This window comes from Gorilla gorilla, chromosome 7 (assembly GCF_029281585.2).
Source record: "Gorilla gorilla gorilla isolate KB3781 chromosome 7, NHGRI_mGorGor1-v2.1_pri, whole genome shotgun sequence".
Taxonomy (NCBI): Eukaryota; Metazoa; Chordata; class Mammalia; order Primates; family Hominidae; genus Gorilla; species Gorilla gorilla.
In genome coordinates, this window is record NC_073231.2 from 98,588,349 (window position 1) to 98,610,131 (window position 21,783).

At 36.1% G+C, this 21,783-nt stretch overlaps 1 long non-coding RNA gene across 2 annotated transcripts in view; it reads right to left on the minus strand.

Annotated features, from left to right (window-relative positions):
* Positions 1–21,783, minus strand: part of LOC101135213 (uncharacterized) — a 57,181-nt gene that overhangs the window by 14,443 nt on the left and 20,955 nt on the right. The window contains exon 4 of one of the 2 annotated variants that reach the window (XR_010135009.1): positions 2,198–2,309. The exons of the other annotated variant lie outside the window; for it this stretch is intronic. This is a non-coding gene — a long non-coding RNA (uncharacterized lncRNA). The remainder of the gene's footprint in view (positions 1–2,197; positions 2,310–21,783) is intronic. 2 annotated transcript variants of the gene reach the window in all.

The window sequence follows — 21,783 nt, forward strand, 5'->3', positions numbered from 1 at the left end:
ATTGGTACACCAAACTCCAGTGACACGCAATTTAACCATGTAACAAACTTGCCCATGTACCCCCGAACATAAAATAACAGTTGAAATAAAAAATAATAATAATTTCTTAGTGGCAGAAATGGGACTATCTCACAAACTAGAGTAAAATTTGTACACTTTTTGATATACAAGATACATCAATTTATTTATTGTTTAAAAAATACGTCACCAATAATTATCTTCCACTTGCATTCATTTATTTATTCATTCATTTATTCTTTTAAAGAAATATTGATTTGAGCACCCATTCTATTCTAGAGGCTGTGCTGGTCCCTATAAATATGAAGGTGAATTTCATTTAGTTTCTGCCTTCAAAGAGTTCACGATGTCTTCCAAATGCTTGCAAATACAAAGAAATGTATTAGGATGAACCACATGAAATTGCCTGATAAAATCCAAAAAACTGTAAGATGAAGGCATTGCTCTAAACAAGCCTAAAATCTATTTGGATACAAATGAAACAAGTAGGTAAGTATGTCTTCTCTATACTTTTTAAACCTTATTACAAGTAATATATTGACTACAACCGAATAAACCAGAAATATTTTCTGAGCTTATCTTATACATAGACCTAAAGAGCAAGATCAACCTGTGAATGAGTATAAAATGTCCTCTGAAAGGAATAGATGTCTCACCCATGTAAATTCAAATGAGAATTTTGGAAAAAATGGCCTTATATTGGGATTTTAAAACATCTTTGCTTTCTCTGGGAGAGGGAGTCAGCAGTACAGCTTAGCTTAAACTTTATATAAAGAATAAACTGCTATTGTTCTGATGGTGACACCAACATCATGAAGTGACTGCCCTTGGGCATGTGGAGGTTTGTCTGGGTCTAGCAAGGGAGCTAGGCAGGTCAGAGACCATTACAAGATTTCAGGGCAAGTGTGGGACAATTGTGGTTGTCTTCCATTTTATTCTCTGTTGATGTGTAGCAATCTTATGGATGAAATGGATCTAATACCTGCTTAGCTCTCAGAGAGAGTCTTAATTGGCCTAAACTCTAAGAGTGGTCTTCTTTTGCCGAAATTATTGGTTCAGAAATGGGCTTGTGAGCTAGGCCTAAGCCAATCAGTCATACTATTTTTCTAGTTGTATGGTCTGGTTCAGGGGAGGGCATTTCATTCAAATTGCTCTAATTATAGAGAAGCACAGGATTTCTGTTTGGCAGAGAAAGAGAAGATATCTATCTATCCTTGGATGTGAACCAGGAAGTGCATGTCTCTGGAATCTGCTGGCAGACATCTTGTGATGAGAGGAGCCATTTTGAGAGTATGGAGAACATATAGAGAAGATTAGAGGCAAGAGAATGACAAAAAAAATGGAACCAAAGACCAAAGACACTGTGAGCTCTGTATTTCCTTCCACGAAGCTCAAACGTTCAATAAAGTCTTGTAAAGGCAGTAGTATTATGGGTGAATTAGCGATAGACCTAATCAGGTCTGGGAGAGGATAATATCCTGACCCCCACAGCCACTGTCAGCAGCAAAGTGTAACTATACGCAGCAGGAGCGTCACTAGCTACAGAGAGAGCTACCTGACAAGGCAGGTGGAATGGAAGAAGCAGAGGGACTACACCCAGCAACAAGGACTGAAGCATAATAGAAAGTTCCAGAAATATCTGGATGACACTTAGAAAAGAAAAAAAAAATAGGTTGACAAGTTTTGTGGGATGTTTGTCATCATAAATCGAGTTACTCAAGATACTATTACAGAGAACATACTTTTCAATCCATTCTCAGGTGTGCAATGATATGGAATATGTGTATTTCCTGCAGTGCAATCTAATCTGTGTCTTTTCTTCCTGGACAAAATCTTAACGTAGTCAACTCCAGATTTTCTCATTTTTTTTTAAGTCACTTAAGGATTCTTCCTTCTTTTCTAAACCTTTCCTCCCTAGGTATTAGATCCTCTTTATGATATTTTTTAATTTGCAATACTTTATGGTACTTTTCTTTAAGATTATTTTATATTAAGCAACTGTTTTATACAGCATTACAGAGTAAGAAACAGAGAGATTGTGGTTGGGGGTGCATTGAGATCCTCGGGTGTGACCATCCCGCCCATTTGGATTCTGGTGACTTGACTGCCTTTTGAAAGCCTCCACTCATTGGTACCCACATGGTCCCCTTGGTTATGGCACCAAGGCCCAAGAGACTACCTTTCAGCTTCCTTCCTGCTTTCTAAGCTTTTTTCTCTTCTCTGCTTCTCTGATACTCCTTCCTCTCCAAGTCCAGAGAGAATTAGCTTTTAGTTTTATTTCTGTCTTCTCTCTATGGCATAGGAAAGATAAAACTGATTATAAAAGAATTTTTCCCCAAATCCATGACTTACACAACAATATGGGCTTTGTGTCTTCAAAAGACAACAATAAACTTCATTTGTTTTCCTTTGCATTTGGATGCACCTCACCTCTATATAGTGCTAGAGTCCAAGGTCTAGTTTGAGAGAGAAGTGAGAGAAAGATAGAGACAGAGAGAATATGTTGGGGTGGGGGTAAACAAAAGGATTACAGGGATTAATAAACAACTTTGGTAGATATTATACCACCACAGTCTATATAGTGGTGGTATAATATTTACACAATGCACAGCAATACTAAACTGTGTGGCACAGGGATAAATGGTCTAGAATGTCACAGAGAAGGAAAAATGTAGTGAGAGTCAGGAAATTAGGAAAGTTTTCCTAGAAGACCTAGGAACTCAGAGAATTACAATAGACAAATCTAAGGATGGGAAATTCTAAGTTAAATAGAGAACAACAGAAGCAAAAACAAAGATGAGGGAATAAACGTGCCCTTGGAAAAGTGAGAAAGTTCACAGAAGTCTCCTGGTGATATTTCATGGAGTGTGGAGAAAATTAAGACAGTATATTCATGTTTGAGATGGATTCTTAAAGATTCTGAAAATGAGGCACATTGTTCTAGATTTGATGAGGCAGAAAATAAGAATGTATTTGAGATCGTCACAATATAACAAAAGATGTTTTTAAAGAATGGGTACTTGTTGTCTAGGGGCCATTCTCATCATAGACCTGTCCTTCCATGACTACACCATTTTTTAAAAAATAATTAAGCAAGGGGTTAATTATTGGCAAGTGTGGACAAGTTACCCAAGCCTTTTTAACGTATGTAATTCTGTCCAATATCTGGACAGTAAAAAGCATGAACTTGATGCCAGTGTTTTGAAGCAATATTTTATCATTATAATTAGACTCTGACTCCCATTCTGTTGGTTCTCCAATGGCCAAAAGTTATGTGTTCCTCAAAACCTTTCTGTGGTCGGCTCAGCCAATTTATATAATAGGCTACTACATGCAGCCAAACCTATACAACCATAAATGTCTGTCCTTCTGGAAGGCTGAGGTATTCACGTTCTTAATCGGTGGCTTTTAGACACAAAATCATTACTCACTAATTACTTTTGTTTTAAAAATTAACACTAAATTTTTAAAGATATAAACTCATAAACCTAGTTCTTTCTTGATCTGATTTCAATTTACATAAAATTTTATTGTATTTTAACAATTACTATTAAGAGGGCTCTTAAAACATGAGTTATTCATCTTATTTAAACATTTTGAGCTGCCTTTATAAATTTAGATTTTCATTTCTTTTGTATTTTACCTTTCCTGATTACATAAAATTTGCTGAGTAATCAAATAACATTTGTAGGAATACATGTTAAGTTTGTGGGTATGGTGAATCGTAATTTATCTTAAATATTACAGTACAATCTGATGCATCAAAGTCTCAACTTTCCACTAAAAACACAAGTTAATGAAATAAGTTTGATTTGGTTCATCATTTCTCCATTTAACTCTATTTTTTTTAGGGTTAAAAAATCCTCTCAGGAAACTAATTACACAATTTCAAATAATTTGAGTTTCCCTTTCTAGACAAGTTCTTAGAATTGCCTTCTCAGTCAGCTGGAGTTGCGCATCAACCAGAGATTATGACCCATGTAAAGCCAGAACTGCAGATGTCTGGGGACATTGTCCACAAAATTGGGAGAGGCAGACAGAGCAACAGATGAAATGGTCTCTGCTTTTGTGTCCACAGTAAAGTTACAGTTCACTAAATTCTTCATTTCACTTAAGGAGTTGGTAAATCATTTTAAAATTTTAGCTAACTTCCTTCATGTTGCAGTTTAACTTTTAAAAATTTCCTTGGGTCTTTTAAGATATTAAGTGACATCTGATTGGTTTTAGCATTTTCCTTTTACTTTTCTGGCTCCATATCATACTTTTGAGGATCATTTTAGCATTCAAATGACAATAACAAATGGTGAATGTTGTCTAAGCAAAGTATAAGAGAAAAATTTGCCCTCATTTATAATCCTCTAATATACCTGTAAGTCCATGATACATACATTATGCTCTGTTGAAATTCAATGCATCTTGAGGTTACTATGGTGAACCAAACACAGTTCTGGACATTAAGGATTGAAGTCAAATAAAGAAAATAGACAAGCAAAGAAAAACTTGCAAAGCCAAGTGTAACTGCTGGCTCTAAACCTACTGGGAAAGGAGACCGAATCTTCTCTTGGAATTATCAACAAATTGTCTACAGAGGAAACACTTCAGATTGCTGCATTAACTCTTCACATCATTTTAATGTTTTCCACTAGTGTAATGCTGAACAGAAGTCCCCAGAGGGCAGTCCTGGGATAGAAGCATCATCCCCGACGCCTGTGAACTTGTTAGAAATACCAACTTACCACTTTAGATCTACTGAGACAGAACTCCAGAAGGAGGCCCTGCAATCTGGGTTTTGTAAGTCCTCCAGGCGATTCTGATGACCGTTAAGTTTAAGAACCAATGTATTAGAATAACACCAAGCTAGGTAAGGTTGATCTCAACTTATGTGCATGTTAAAAAAATGATTATGTTCCAAAGTAAGGTTATACGTGGGATGTAAACGCTGAAGATTTAGCTACAAACTTATGTAGATGACTACTGATTCCTCAGCAAAGACCACAAATTCTGGTTTTGGATACTGAAATGCAGTATGCACTCTCTCAAATGATCGCTGATCAAATATTGCATTTAAGCATCCTTAGTGATTCTGAACCTGGATGACCTGTTGCAGGACTATCAGCAAAAAGATATAAAACTATTGAACAAAGACCTTTGAATTATGCTCTTTAGAGCAAGTTTAGTTCTTAAAAGTATAGAGTGAACAGTAAAGCAGAAAAGCTACTAGTTTACTAGACCTTTTTCTATTGATGAAACAATAAATAGAGTTAAGAACAGCAGGTTTTCCACAAGACAGTAATTCTTTTAGTGTAAAATCACTGTGGGCTAATCCTGCATTAAATCACTAAGATGTGCTGCATGAATGAAAACATCAAAGGAACTCAAAGGACACATACAAAAAAAAAATGAAATTATGAACTCAACACCTTCTGATATATTTAACAGATTCCAAGTCCGTCACAATCAAGATCTTTAATACAGAATGCTCCCTCTTTCCTCATTCACCCTCAGTGAATCAAGGCACAATAGTTCTAAGATTAAGCATAAGAACTCAGGTTAGATGAAAGAAATAGCTTCCCTCCCACTCTCCCAGTCCCAGATCTAAGATGGTTACTTAAAGCCCCAATTATTTGCCCAAATAATTATCAAGCCTTATAAATAAGACAGGAATTTGGCAATCAGCTAGTACCTCTTAAGTCTAGATTTATTCAGTGTGGTGAATAAACTATTCAGAAATTTAGAGAGAAAATTATAAGAATCCTACTTTGGCATAATGGATTAACCAAAATACAATTTTCAAAGATCATTTATGATTAGTAATAATCCTAAAAGACTGAGTTTGGCTTTTAAGGCTAATTCCCCTCCTTACCAAAACATCTTGAGGTTTATGGATTAAGACAATGTGATTCTGATCACAATTAAAAAGTATCTTTATTTGAAACCTCCAAATATCCACTTATACATCAATCACCTGTATGATTGATTAGATTTCCTAGTCAAATAAATAGGCAGGCAAGGCTCTAATGTAAAAATAGGCTGCCAGTTGACATATTAGCAAATATCTTGGAAATACAATAAATAAATAAATAAAATGGGCCATGGTGGAAAGACAGAGGTACTGCTGTGCAAATTGAGGACAAGACCATCTCTGGGTTCAGTATCAACAATGACAAATGGAAGAAAGTCATTTTCACTCTGTTTCTATAAGCAATTTTACTATGGCACTGATTAGACGGGATTATTTTAAGGTGTGAAAAAATGTGAGGTGTTTAATAATATTTACTAAAGTTTAGAATCTGGCATGTGTTTTGTGTTTCATTGGGAAATGGGGGACAAGTTGCTTGATTTAGTGAGCAGACATTAGGTTGTCTTTTATTTACAGGCTAGGTCAGGAGGATAAGAAAAGATTAAGTATTGTTTCAACCTTGAAAGCAGAAAGTAGAAGACATTATAAACCTTGCTTATAAACCTTAATTAGACTGCAGCTGAAACTGTTTTCCAAGCTGTAGTTCATAGACAAACCTAAGAGTTCAGAGGAGATCTTTATCAGCAAACAGGAATCTCACTTCTATATTGTGAATTCATCTTCCCAAAAATGTAGTAGATAAATGTAACACATATTAACATCCAACATAAGGCATCCACACTAGATTCTAATATGCACCATAGAAACCAAAGAAGTTAGTCTATAACAATATACAGTATATTTATTTAAGGTATAGTGCCCATCACATGGCACAATGCTCCACAATGAACGGTATATAATGAAACTTGCTGTTACTCCTATAGTGATATTTTAATAAACAACATAAGGGGTAGACATCCAAACTAAAATATTTTACATGAAAAAGTTCTTAAATGACATCTTATTCAAACCTATTTGGAGCTAGATGAAAAATATGCCAGAGTTATTCAAATACCTCTGTCATATGGAATTATTTCCCAGAGAAAGTCACCACTCCCAAAGTACTACACTCCTTCACCAGTCAATCCTCTTTCTGGAATGTCAAGGCTATTTTAAATCTTGCTGCACCCTAAATAATGGATCTCTGTAGCTTGCACCAGCTAATTCCCAGTGCAGCCGGAGCTCCCAGCTCTTCACATCCATAAGCTGAAAATTAACAGCAATTTTTCATTATGACACTGGGACTCCAACTGTGAGCGTTAAGTGTTTCAGAAAAAATAGAGCATGATACGATTTCCATACATCTATATATTTTTTGAGGTTGCAAGAAAGCACAGCATTTTTCAGACCCACTTATGTAAATACAATGATACTCTAATAGAGGGGGAATTATCATTATATTTCATTTTAAATGTTTAAAAAAGAAAAACCTCATGGCACAAATTTGAACTAGCACATTGTTTTCTTGATTTACTGGGTTTGAAGAGATACTGAATGAATAGCCCTCTCTCACGCAATATTTCATGTACTTTCTATAGGTCTGTGAAATTTCTATAATGCAGCAAAATAAGCCTTGCCTCAGGTTTAATGTCTTCTGTTTATTAGCAGAATACTGTGCACCTGCTCAAGACACCTGCACATTTTAACTTAGCATTTTAAACTAAATCCAATCAACTCTGCATTAGCACACTGACTCACCATCTAGTACATTAAGGATTTAAGGTTCAATTCATAAATTACTTAGCAAGATGGATGTCTCCTCTCCCCTGTCTCTCTTGTTGCTCCTCCAGTCCCACCACCCCATGTGGAGGATTATCTATCACTGTAGAACAGTAGCTTTATCCTGACTGTCAAGTGGCATTAGAAGGTTATTTAACTCTTAGGAGGCATATCCATAAGACTCATGGCCTGTTGTTCATGAGACAAACAGGAATTTTATTTGTGATTATAAATAGGCATATTTTCAAAAGGAAATGTCCATCAATCATGAGAACATGAACCTTGTGCATGACAATTTTTCTTTTTACTTGTAACAGCAGCTGCCAGTCTGTTCCCTATAGGTGGCAGGAAAAAACTGGAAGCCCTTTCTTTTTCTTCCTTCTAGGTTTGGCTTTATTGTTCTTGTATAATTCCCCAAACTATGTGCATTTATTTTTCAAGTAAAACATAACACATTGATAAAATATTTTATTTCTTATATTTAAATATATTCTCTCACTTCTTTCCCTACATCTGTGACCACTCATCCTTGGTTTCATTAACTAGCTTCTGCTTTTCAGCCTACCTCTTGCGTTTATCCATTCAGCAACTTGTTTTTGAGTTCTTAGTATCTTTACAGCACCTTCATAGGTGCTGGTAAACAGCATTTAAAAAACAGAAGATGTTTCTTGTTCTCATATAACTTACATCTTCATAGTAGGAAAGGATGGAAGCAGACAATAAATGAGTGAATAAACAGATAAATAAAAACAAAGATGTGACTCATCATAAGGGTAAGTGATATGAAATAAACAAACAGGATAATGGGATAGGAAGAAACAGTCAAGCGAATATCCTCGTTTCTTTTTAAAATTCAGTTCAATTAATTTGTATTTTATTTTACACACTAACTCTGAGCCAGTCCTTGTTTGATAACGGGACTACAAAGGTGGGTAAGTTTCACTTATACCTTAGCAGAACTCACATTCCATCAGAAAGAGAAAGACCTAAACAATCACAACAGACTGGCAAGTACTATAATAAGCTTTCTATGATCAATAGAATAGGGAAATATTCTGATGTTACCCAAGGGTGTGAAGAAGACTTTTGCAAGCAAAGGATAACTGAGTGGACTGTTGAGGAAACAATAAAAATTAATTCAAATGGTTACAAAGTTAAAGAGCATTGCTGGTAGACATGCAAAAGCATAGAAGTTTAGGCAATTATGTACATTTAGAGACACGTATTTATTATTAATAAGGAGCATGAATGTTTGTGTGCTAGGTTTAAGTGTTTGGACTTCATCCAGAGGGCAGTAAGAAACTATTGAAACATTCTTTAGAAAGTAGAGATAAGATCGGGTTTGGGCTTTAGAGATATCCTTTGAACAACGTGAAAGTAGACATCATTCCAGGGTTTGGTTAGGGGGCTGGTAAAGACAGAGAAACCAATTAGGAAATGCTACAGTAAGTGCAAGCAAGATTGACAAGGGCCTGAACTAACGTATTGGAGGCACTCAATAATACATACATATGAGTGTGTGTGTGTGTGTGTATGTGAGTGTGTGTGTGTGCATAAAGAGTAATGAATGAGTGCCTGAATTAAAGGAGGGCCAGATAGGAGACTGGGGAATGAAAAGGCTTATTGATTTAATGTTGGCTTGTTCTAATGAAATATAATGTGAATCAGAGCATTAAGCAGAAAAACTCATGGGTGGAATGTGCTTATGTCCCAATCAAGGTGTTCTAGGGCAGTTGTTCTCAACTCAGGGTGTTTTGCCATCCAAGGAACATCTGCACATGCATGGAAACATTTTTGTTTTTCACAACCTGAGGGAGGTACTGCTGGCATCTAGTGGGTAGAGATGCTGCTGAACATCCTACAATGCACAGGACCACAGCTGCAACAAAGAATAATCCAGACCACACAGGAGTGGCAAAGTTGAGAAACCATGCTCTTGAAGAATGATCTCAGTAGCAGTAGGTGTGAGTAAGCCTACTTAGTACAAATCCTCCGGAGCAGAAACCACTGTATTGAGGATAATGTCTAGGAGATGAAGCCCAGCTCAACAATTTGAAAAGGCTTTCACTCCAGGTCCACAAGCTTTATCTGAGTCAGTCAAGTAAGCAGTCTGCTTTCTTCATCTTGCTTTTCTTTTCTACACCTTTAGAAAAAAATCACAGCTAAAGGATATATTTGTAGGATATATCTCCTTGTTGATATTTACTTCTTTGTAATAGGCACGCATATTGCTGTTGGCCATGATGTAATGCAGGAATTTTCTAATCACTTTGGGAAAGAAAAGTGGCAACATATTACATTCTTGATAGATTAATACACACAGGTTTCAAAACCTGTTTTAATAATACAGTGTAATCAATTACCAGTGTGAGAGAGGATCAATAGCAGAATTGGATTATCTGAGAAGCTTGGTCTCAATTAATGATAATAATAATGTCTAATATTTATTGAGTGCTTACTAGCCATAACCCTTCTATGAGTTTACATGTGCTCCCTTAGTCCTTAAAAATACCTATGAGGAGGGTAGTATAACTGTTTGAATTTTACAAATGAGAAAACCAAGACACAGGTGGCTCATAAACTTTTCAAATTCCACAACTAGCATGTTGGAGCCAGTACTCACACTCACGTCTCTGACTATAGAGCCACACTGATACTCACTGCTTTGCTGTTTCCGGAATTACTTGCTCTAATTATTACAAAGTCACACTGTTTTCTAAGTGGACCAACAAAAGAAAAATCTAATCATTCTTGGAAATGTAATAGTAACAGACACACAGTGGTGTCACCATGTTTCCTTAAGGGGATCTGTCAAAGAACTCAAATATATTAAGTGGAGTTAAGGTGAAATGTTTGTCATTCATCCCCAGATTATGAACACTTGCAGAGATTTTCATTTGTTCTTAAATTCCTGTGACAACTACTCCTTATTTCCACTGATTGGGAAAATTCTTGGTGATCAGAAAACTTGGAGTAAGAGAAAAGTGGAAATGGTTTCTTGAAAACTGAAAAGCAGCATTGCCCCCATGTAAGTATTGTGAAGCATCTGTGTTTTGTGTGGAAAACCTTTTTGAAAATAAAAATACATCTAGTGATGAAGAAAAATCCACATATGACTTAAGTCTTGTTGGAACCAAACACAGCTTTCAATAAGTAAATTTTGTATTGATCTATCTATATAAGTAAATACAGAAACAAAGTAGATAATACATTTATAAATTAGGTCCCCAAAGTACAAAACACTTGCAGCATTAATCTTGAAAATCATTTTTTTTTAAATTTCCAGTAAAGTGGTATGATTGTAATGGAATCTTGTCTCTTGTTTTTCTTTTTTAGGTTATTCTTCAATGGATTATTTCAAAAAAAGGAAGAAAAAATTAAGTGAACTGATAGGAACCTTTAAAAATGCATCCCCCCAAGAGATACAAAAAATTGATTTTCAAGAGAATATGAGCAATTTTAAAGTAATTTATAAAAATTTCAAGCACCTAGCATAGAGTCTTGCACTTAATAGACATTTATTGAATATTGAAGTTTTTGGAAAGTCTTCCCAAAGGTTTAAAGGAATAGACAGCTAGTGTCTAATTTGGCACAAACAAAATACGTATAAGAAAGATGAAGGAGAACTCAAGAAATTTGTATGTTATTTGATGAATTTCCCTAAACATTAAATGGCAGATTTGAGGCCAGTGTCTATATGAGCAATTTGCACACATGTGTTATGACTTGAGGGTTGCACTTGATAATGACATTTCAAATAACACTTCATAAATTATAGTCACCCACATTATGTTGCTTAGACCTCTAATGTTCTTATGAAGACATTAAGAGTATCTCTATTTCACAGACTCCGAAAGATTCAATATCCAACCTAATGCCCAAATGGCATTTGAACCTTGCTCCTGAGACAATTAAGCCAGTGTGTTTTGTTACCTAATAGTTTTTATACATTCCTTTAATCCTTTCTCATACTGGAATCTGTTTCACACTCTTATTTTTTCAAATGAGAAAACAGTCATTTTCGCCTTCATTTAGGCATTCTCCCACTCAAGTGTGGGAAGAAATCCAGAGTTTCATGAACACAAAGTGATTCAAATAACTTTCCAAAGTCTCCTCTCACCCTTTCCAAATTATTCTATGAGTGGTCTTTCTGGTTTTAACTATAATGAAAACCAGACTTTCAGATTTAGTATGATATCATCCAGAGATAGCTATCTGTTATCAGTTTCAGAGCTTGTGGGTTTTCTTTAATCTCTTTCACTGGAGTGGAGGATTGAGGCATCATTTGCTCTGTGCATCCTGGCTCTACTCCAAAGGCTTCCATTTTGGAGCCGGACCTCTGCACCAGTGCCAGGTCCAGTTGCTCAGCTCTGGCATTGCTACACTTGGCAGCATTTTATTTGAGTGAGTGAGGCCAGTCGCTTTCTTAGCTAACTGGAAAAGAGCTTGCTGGTTTGGAGGACTGAATGGGTGCTGGTGTAAAACTATGGTGAATGCTTTTCTTCCCTTCCTGCACACAGAGCACATCATATATTCCCTCAGTACCCTATACCATAGGAAAGGGTGTCTGCACCTCTAAATGGAGGAAATTCTAATCCTTTAATAACTTTACCAGGACTAGAGAGCAATATCTTTTTTTCTTTTTTGGTTTATTCTACCTGAGAATAGGAAAAACAGACAAAATTGCCCACAAAATATATGTGCATAGTAAAAATTATGACAAGAATACTCTCCAAGATAAACAAGCCACAGTTCCATTTCCTCTGAGAATCCAGCACTTGCTGTCATACATTGGTAACTCTGGCTTCCTACGTTGAATGATTCATGAATCAATGGCTTAAACTGTAACTGATTTAAGAAACTTAATGGCAAATTTCCACTACAGAAATTCAATGTGTTTGTTTAAAAATAAATTAAATTCCGAACCAAAGGATCCAGAAACTGTCCCATAGAGAAACCCTTTCTTTACCAAGCAGATGTTTAGATAACTTGTTTATTTTAAAGCCTGTCCTTCTTAGATAAAATTTGAATTATCCTAGCTAGGGAATCTACATTATTAACTGTCAGCTAAAAATAATACAGAATAAGAAAATCACATGGAACCAGTCAAGGCAAAACAGAAACACAAAAGATGGTAATTCTCTTCAATTTCTCTCTTTTGGGGTAATAGAATTGGAAGCCAATAGTCACCATACGTGATAGGCACAATATGTTTTCTCCATTAAGTCTGATGATTTTATTTTTGGTACACAAGTCCTCCTAGGCTTTTCTAGTGCTTCCCCCCAAAGCAATAATTGGAATTACTCTATTTCATATAACAATGGGAAATGACTCAAGGAGGAATAGATGTTCACTTTACTAAACCTGTGCTCAGATTCTTCAGTTGTTAAATCAAGGAGATGAGCCGCTAGGGTCTTATGTTTAATGCCTGCTTATATGGTAGCTGAAATGCACATGCTATACTTCGTGCACTGTAAGATTAATTCATAGCTAACCTTGAAGAAGTACTAAGGCGTTAGAAAATCTATGATTTTAGATTCCTTGATTTATGTATTATGGGCAAGTGGATTTTTTTTTATTACTGGTATAGAAGGCTAAAACGAACCTTAAAGACTAATCATATTGTGATAGATTTACACTACGGAATGGTTAAATTTCAAGAAGACAGATTCTACAAATTTATGTGATCCAAAGCCAAGTCTCATCTCTCTACTCTTGAGCTCCGCTTGTACCTATTTCTAACTCAGTATTGACAGGATGAGTCTACAAACACTTCAGGATCTTTGATTCACAGAAGTTAAATATATTATCATATTATTTAAAGTCAAATTAGAACCATAAGAACCAAATGAAGGCTTTTCTATCAGGCTATCTCTAACTAAATATTTGACACTTTAAAAATATTTAACTAGTATTAACACTTTGGATCCTCAGAAAAAATTTATTAGAGATATTATTAAAATTATCTGTAGGCTAGATTAAATGGAGCACTGTTATCTATTTCATAAAAGTATTTTAAAGACCTTTAAAATACAGGTTGAGAAGAGTAAAAAAATACATTGGTAAGTTTTTTTTTTATCTTTTTGATGTGAAAGAAATTGAGAATTGGAAAGTAAATACTTCATTTCAGTTTTATAAAGGAAAATCCTAGAAAATATACTATAAAGAAAAGGTAAGGTTATGTTTTCAATAAACCTCAGTAAACCTTTCAGACAATGTGAGGCTTGCCTCCTTTCTCCCAATTCATTTCAAGGACAGGTCAGCCATACATCCCAGCCACATGATGTTGGCACTCATCTTCAACCACACAATGGACTTCTATGGCTTCTCACCTTTATGGATGCTAATCTCTCTCACTAAATACTGCGCCCACCAGAGTCAACCCACCATACCCAACCCCAGGGTCCATCTGGTTCAGTAGGAAAAGCACAAACCAGCTGTTATTTTCTACATGAAGGCTACTCCAACTGTCCTGGGCAGAACTGTTTCCTGGATCCCCCTCTGAGCTACCAAGACAACTTGTTCTTAACAGCATGTACCTTTCTAATCCCATTGCCAAGCTATGACTTTTCAATGGCAATAGACCATGTTGAACCTAACTTTGTACCTTAATGACCTAATGCAAATTCTTGGCACATATTTGATGCTTAACAAATGCATAAAATGTGAATGAATGAATGAATGAATGAATGAATGAAAAAAACTCCAAGTACTTGGTTTTGCTTGAAGGTGTGTCCCAAGTTCTTTCGGCCTTCTAATTATTTGATCCATATGTGGGGAGTATAAACCATCTCAGAGGTTTCTGAAATGATATTAAATCTCAAAAATGTAAGATTTAAAGATTATCCAAGACTCAGAATGAGAAAAATATGTGGCATAGCTGTTCATCCTTAGTGACCTGAAGAATGTTGTTCAGAATTTCTTGTTTACGGGTGGTAGGAATGCATGAGTACAGGCTTTTGAAAAGCAGTTGGGTAAACTATGTATTTTATCCATCTGAAATACATAAACATTTTTATGAATAAAGTTTTCAATGCAGTGCTACTTTAAACTGAAAGTAAAATATATAAACAATTGTCCAACAACAGAAAGATAATTAATTAATTTGATAGAATATCATGGAGTTTTTATAATTTATAGGAAAATACTAATAAGATGATATTATGGGAAAAGGAATATTTTGCATTCATGATCACCATTACTGTCTAACAATGTGTATAGAAAAATACTGATTAAAACAATAAAAAAGGAAGACTTTTTTTCACTTATCAAATCTCCCATTTTTTTTCTTTGGAACAAATTTATATTCTTTCACTCTCAAACATAGATTTAAAAATTTATATGAAATAGTAAACTGTTTATATTATTAAACTGTTGATATTCAAAGTTTTTTTTTAGATAGAGTTTAAAATATTACAGTTGGAATAGAAGTAATAAAACAGTGGTTCTCACACTTTTCTGAGGAAGTTCAGGAGTCCAAAAGTGTACCTGTTTGTGTATAGTGAGTAACGTGCAATTCAATCAGAATAACTTTATTCTTATGTATTTTATTTACTGTGTTTCTATAAAATAGATTTTTTAAAATAAGAATTCTACCACTAAAGACAAGCTTGAGCAAAAACCCATTTAAGATATAGAAAAAGAAACTGAGGTTTGGAAAAGCAAATTGACCCAGGGTTGTACATTGTTTTTTGTTTGTTTGTTTGTTTGTTTGTTTGTTTGTTTTTGAGACAGAGTCTCAGTCGCCCAAGCTGGAGTGCAGTGGTGTGATCTCGGCTCACTGCAACCTCCACCTCTTGGGTTCGAGTGATTCTCCTGCCTCAGCCTTCTGAGTAGCTGGATTTACAGGCATGCACCACCATGCCTGGCTAATTTTTTGTATTTTTAGTAGAGATAGGGTTTCACCATGTTGTCCAGGCTGGTCTCAAACTCCTGGCCTCCAGTGATCCACCCACCTCAGCCTCCCATTGTACACTGATCTTAATGGAAGTACTGTAGAAAGATTTTAGGACCCTTAATATTCCCAGTTCAACATTTTTTCTTTTACACCTAAAGATACGCTACTCCCTGAACTACTGTACCATCTGCCTCTATAAGTACATACTGCTTTGTGCTAGGGAAAAATAATCACATCAATTTAACCTAGAGTTTTAAATGTTATGTCAGGACCTGTATTCTTATTTAATTCACCTAAACCCATTCAGTATTCAGAAAGTTTCCTTCGGAAAAGTAAATTTGCCATTGAGTAAAGCTTAAAAAATTCCCCTCACCAAATTATCAAGCCCTCTCATACAGTGAAATGTGTATTTACAACTTTCTACAAATTGAGAAAGGGAAGAGAAAACTGAGGTTGGTTATATAAAATATCACTTATATAATCGAACTGCAACACAGTGAAATATTTCTGATACCACGCTTTTTTAAAAATTGACTTTACTGAGGTATCATTTACATTCAATGAAATGCCCCTATTTGAATGGCATAGTCAAACGAGCTTTGGTAAAAGTAGACACCTGTGTAACTTTGCCACAATATAGACAGAGAACATCTGCATTCCCCTAAAATTTTCCTCATGCCCCTTTCCAGTCAACCTCATCCCACCCCAGACCTAAGGCACCATAGATATCCTTTTTGTTACCATGGATTTGTTTTGCCTTTTTAATAATTAGCTATTATTGAGGCAGCTGCCATGTTGTCCCAAAGGCATCAGTTTAATAGTATGTTATATAGATTGTACTATCATCATGAAAGCACAATTAGGCAATAGATGGCATTTGCTATTCAGTTATGAGCCACATAAAATGCTAGAAAGGTCTGAACACCAGTCCATCAGCCCAACAGTTATAGAACCGCCTGCAGGGAATGTGATCTCTGTCCTTAATATCAGAATGGATTTGATCCAAACCTAGGCTCCTGATCTTTTCCCTAACCAGGATTTTACATGAAGTCTCACATTAGAGAGGACATCTTTTCTCTCTTTTAGTATGAAATGTATTTTAAAAGGTGACCCTGAGAAAAAAATATGACCCTGCTTAGAAAATAATAGCGGAGAGACTGTCCACATCGCATCAGGAAAAGGAAATGAAAGATCAGATATGAAATGACTATGCTTCTCTCCCCACCTGTCATATTAAAATATTGCCAATTGGTACTCAAGATTTTCTCCTACTGCAGCAACTTAAAAATAATTTGGATATCAATTTTTTTGCTTACTGTTGTGTTGTGATTCTTTCCTCTGTTGTCACAAGTATGAATATCAGGTAATGGGCACCATTCATTTTTGTGCTTAGTAGTTTTCCTGGGGTGCCAGTGACAGGAGAAATGTATGCATTAAAACAAGCGTGATGAAAAGCAGCTCTCTTTATAATTTCAGCCCAGCTGCTGTATTGATGGATACAATCTCCACCACATGCTCCAGGTGGCTTCTAATGCCTGACTCCCTGCAGAAGCCTCTATTTGCACATCTTAAACCACTTATTGGATTTGAACAGGATTTTTCAGCCTGAGTGCAGTAACAGTGTTCACTTGTGTAATATTTGTAAATCCGGGCTTTACGTTTCACTCAAGAAACCATCGTCAGAAGACATCCAACAGTCCCTTTGTGCCTCCCCGATTCTCTATTTTGGATTAGATTGTGTCCATTTTGTGTGACTAAAAAGTGTATTGATAAACATATTTTCATCGTGTTGGCATGCATAATAAAAAGCAATTCAATTAATGAGTCTTTTCCTTGAGTGGTGCTTTTCTTTGTCTCTCAGATTCATATAAAATTCATTTAAAGGCTTTGTATTCAAAGTTCAAAAAGGTTAACCTTTTTTTTCGGACTATGCATCTCAAAAGGTTCAGCTCAACTTGTCTTCTGTTGTTTTAAATGTCTACTTACTACTGTATCAGTTGCTTTGAATTACTGTGCATAAGACCTTTGTTCAATGCTAACAACACTCTAGTATGACACCCTGTAGCCTGCACAATTCAAGCCTTTTATACGTAGGAATGAGAGTTGGTGATGACTAAAGCAAATGCCTTCTTTTGGTTTGAAATGTAACACAGTACAGCAATCTTCAGGCAGATATTTTTCTCTACTCTTTGTATGCAGGTAATACAAATTTCAAGAGTTCCTAATACAGCAGATATCTCTGCTCAAATAACTGAATTATGTAACATTTAACAGACTTGATAATAGCTTAATTCACCAATTAGCAGAAACAACAAATGCCCGTGATTTACAGGCAAAGCTGGACATGTGATCATGGTGCTGAACCACAAGGAAACCTTATTTTTTAAGTGCAGGCCACTAACTAGAATTACCTGCCCACCAACATATTGGAAGGTATGAGCCACTGGTTTTATTTTAAGGATTCTTGTCTCTGAAAAGGTTGTGCTTCTTTCCTTTGGAGAAGTTCTTTTAATAGCACACACCATTGGTATTCGGCAGCATAGTGTGTCACACAAGCTAAACCTCAGCCTCTCTGTATCCTCTGTGCAGAATAAAGACATATTCTGTTGTTGAGTGACACTTGCAAGTTGCTATTCCAGAGCAGTTGACTGGAATTCTGACCTGAATTCAAGTATGCGTATGTGAAATGTGGATAATTACAACAGGATGCTCCGAAGGGTGCTAGGGAGTTAGAGAACCAAGGATTGTGACCTAATGATTGCGTTTAGCTTTGGAGTGGGTTTACACCAATGATCTTTACTGAACTCTCCAAAGCACTGATGTGCAGCAGTGGACTCGATATAATAAACCGAGGGAACATTACACATCTTGTGGGCCCGTAACTGTTGTGCTAAGAAGGATTTGCATTCTGAGAGGGATCTTTAGCAGCAGTATCACCTTTCAGATTCAAAGTCCACTTTCTGAAAGGTACTAAAACATACTTAAGCCTATCGAAATATGTCCTAAGTACATAATGTCAAAATATTCACTAGAAACATAAACTCCAGATGATTCCAATTATGTCTTAGGACCTTTGGGGGTTCTGTGTGGAACCAACAAACAAGGTACGGGCAAAACCAATAAATAAAATGTGAAAAAACGAAGCATGGTGCTTTTTAATTAAAAAAAATTCCCTACTATGACATGAGCTAAGTGCACATGGATATGCATACACTATATAAATTATACAATCTTTTTATTAATAGTAAAAGCTTTAACAGATGTATGGGACATTTTAAAAATAAAATGGAGCAAAAGCTAAGCCTTCAAAATTACTTGTGTACCACTCTAAGCATATGAAGCTCCTCAGCTAGGTCTTTTTATCCGGCACACCACATTCTGAATTTAATACTTGTGACCTGTTTTACTGCCATATTCTGGCTTCTCCTCAGTCACAAGTGGCCTGACATTTATCAACTATATTATAATTACTCAACACCATGATTTGGCAAAATGAAGTCACATACCACGAATAAGAATGAATCAGTTGGGCCAATAAGGACTTCACATTTGTTTCTTCTGAGTCTCATTCACATCAGAGAAAAATATCAAATAAGAAATTGATTTTCTCTGCCTGATTGAGACAAACACACCGAGATAGACTGGCTTCGAACCAAGCCATTCTTATCAATCTGAAAATTCCCGAATACTGCTCTGCTTACACCAGAGCCCTTAGATAATGATGTCCTTTCCTATCAGCTGTGACATGCTTTGCTCAGGATGGCATGGGACTTCTGTCACATTTCTGTCTCACATGACAGTAACTGAAGAGAACCATCCAAATTCTACTGTGAATTCCTTGTATTTGTGTATTTTTAGTCACCCAATAGATATTTTCTTGCCCTACTTTCTCTATAGTCTCATGATAGTCATTGTTAAACACATCAAACTTTCAACAAGAACAGGTTCACACGTATTTCCAAATTACCTCATTACCATTCAGTAAGGCAAAGGAGAAAAACTGCTTCTCATTCAGGGTAGCCTAGACAAATGGCTAAGTTTTCTCACTAAAGACTAGCAAGCAAAAATGGGAAGGTAGAACCCTATAATTACTCTAGTGTCACCAGCAAAGAAAACCACAACATTACAGACAAATAACACAGCAAGAGCCACCATACATTGAGATATACTTAGGAGCACTGATTTAACTACCACTATAACCAAATCCATTATTTGTAAGGATTGTAATAAAATGCACTTTATTGCTGCATCCCACTATACTCCTTGCTTTTCCTTAAAACACCATAACATTTAGCCATAGACAAGCGAGAAGAGTTCTGACACTCAATCTGATTTTAGTTATGTGTTTTTCATAATCACTCCCCAACACACAAACACTCCCTCAACATCAAACAAAACAGCACAGACTGCACATTCACCAGAACACCAGTTTGTATACACTGACCATGAATTTCCATTCTACACGAGGCAGTACATAGCTTCACTTGTACCTTGCAGTCTTCATGAAACAACTAATCAAGCCACAAAGATCTGTTTCTGCTCATCATGTACAAGCAGACTCATGCTGGTGTAAGGTATATAAGAAAGTTAGAATATGACACCACAAATAGCAATCTGTTATGAGAATGGCTCCCTAGGTTGTCATCTTAGAAGAAGCCTGCACTTTCCCATTATGTGACCTGGAATGTCAGTGTTTCATCGTAATCAGTATCCGTGTAATGTCAACCCTTCTGTTTTTTTTGTTTGTTTGTTTTATTGGTTTTTTTTTTTTTTTTTTCAGACGGAGTCTCGCTCTGCCTCCTAGGCTGGAGTGCAGTGGATCTCAGCTCACTGCAAGCTCCGCCTGCCAGGTTCATGCCCTTCTCCTGCCTCTGCCTCTCGAGTAGCTGAGACTACAGGAGCCCACCTCCACGCCTGGCTAATTTTTTGTATTTTTAGTAGAGGCGGGGTTTCACCGTGTTAGCCAGGATGGTCTCGATCTCCTGACCTTGTGATCCGCCCATCTCGGCCTCCCAAAGTGATGGAATTACAGGTGTGAGCCACTGCGCCCGCCCATGTCAATGCTTCTTAAATGTAAAGCCCAGTTGTCCAGGCTATATTTTTCATTATGGCCAGTGAGAAGTAGCATTACAGTAAGAACTTGCCTTGAAGTGTGCTTATTTAAAAAGGAAAATATGTTTGGAAGAGCTGGTGGGCACTTTTATAGTGAAAGCTGTAGAATCATGGTAGAATATAATTAGTATTTGACAAAGCCCCCAAACAGCAAACGACCTAGAAAACAGTGACAGATACAAATACAATTCAACTGAAATTAAGTTAACAATTATAAGAAGCAGTTAGACATAGTAATATTTGGAACTTACTGGCCTCCTATTGTACAAATCATTGTAAAAATCAATGTAGGTATGTGAGATTTTCTGTATGAAAATGAAGCTTGCACATGTTGCATAGGGGTTGGAAATTAAGTGCATTTGCAGAATCATCAGGTCATGGACTGACATGCTAGTAGATCAGCCTTCCTTGTACCCTTATTTAATCCTTTTTACAACATCCTTATTAAATAATTGGGTATGGTGGTCACCAAAATGGTTATCTTCTGATACTGTGCAGGATTGTACTGCCTGGTTTCATAATGCTTGGGGTTAAATGTCTAGCTCTGGCCAGTGAGTTGTGGAGTGGAAATAATGTGTCACTCATATGCTGCAGCATTTAATAGTCCATTCAGAAACCTCCACAGCATATTCCTTCTCCTTCAGTCATAATAACTAGCAGCATTCAAGATAATGGCTATTCCCTGAACCTGTGCCTGGGGTGACTCAAATGGTCAAAGTATCCCCACCAACCCATGATGAATATAGAACATGAACAATATTGTCTGCCACTCCTGAATTTGGGGTTTGTCTGCTATTGTAGCATCTCCTAGTATTTTCTGATGGATACAATAACCTCTGGTTAAAAAAAAAAATTCAGTGACAGCAAAGGCGTTATTTCAAAGCTATCCTGCTCCATTTGGGGATTTCTCTAAGGTTTAATTTTTATCTTTTTTATATTGGTCCTATATCCATCTATTTGTAGCATTTGATTATTAGGCTAGTTTTACTTCTTGAAACCATAGAATGCAAATCAAACTCATCTATGATTGTCTATCATGTTCAGTTAGTCATTTATTAGCAAACATTATTAATCTTCTATGAAATGCCTGGCAATGAGCTAGATGAGTAGCACCAAGAATAAGTAAAACACAGGCCCT